At 36.6% G+C, this 707-nt stretch overlaps 1 non-coding gene across 1 annotated transcript; it reads left to right on the top strand.

The window, feature by feature from the left end:
- Positions 1 to 401: 401 nt before the first annotated feature.
- On the top strand, positions 402 to 507 carry LOC124899899. Its single transcript, XR_007057460.1, has one exon. It is a non-coding gene; the product is annotated as a small nucleolar RNA R71 (small nucleolar RNA).
- Positions 508 to 707: the final 200 nt, after the last annotated feature.

Genomic DNA, 707 nt, shown 5'->3' with positions numbered 1-707 from the left:
TTGGGCGAGAACCCACTGGAGAGTTCACAAAATATCTAATTTTTTTATCAAGCCTCTTGGACTCTTCTTCATTATATCCCTTGGATGCCACAACATTTACCTTTTTTTTGGGTATACCCATCACATGCTTTGTAGGAGCTTTAATTGTATTATTATTTTTGCCATGTTTTCCTTCCTCTCTTTATTTACTCTTTATAAATATAGAAGGTGGTAGGAAACCCCTTAGCTACCTCAGTATCTTGGGTATGCCATCCCCAATTTTGCTTTGTGACTTTCTCAAGCAAGTTTGTAGCTATATCATAAGACAACTTCACAAGCGAACCCTCGGCCATATTATCCACCTCGGTTTTGTTTAGTTGATCCAAGCCTAATAAAATATTTGGAGAATTATCTTCTTTGGGACCTTGTGGTTGGGACATTGCCTGAGCTTTCCATTAAATCTCTACCATACCTCATATAGAGATTCTTCATTCAATTGACAAAAATTGGTGAATTTATCATGCAATTACAGCATCTTGGATGGTGGAAAGTATCAATCTAAGAAAAGAAAGGTAAGTTCATCCCTTAATATGATTGACTCAGTGGGAAGAGATCTTAGCGACAATACTGCCTTACTCATTAGAGTAAATGTAAAGAGGCACAATCGTATGGACTCTTTTGAGGTATGAGAAATGTCAATGGGGGAAAAAACTTCTAAAAAATTCTTC

This window comes from Capsicum annuum, chromosome 6 (assembly GCF_002878395.1).
Source record: "Capsicum annuum cultivar UCD-10X-F1 chromosome 6, UCD10Xv1.1, whole genome shotgun sequence".
NCBI lineage: Eukaryota > Viridiplantae > Streptophyta > Magnoliopsida > Solanales > Solanaceae > Capsicum > Capsicum annuum.
This window is presented reverse-complemented; position numbering and strand designations above follow the sequence as displayed.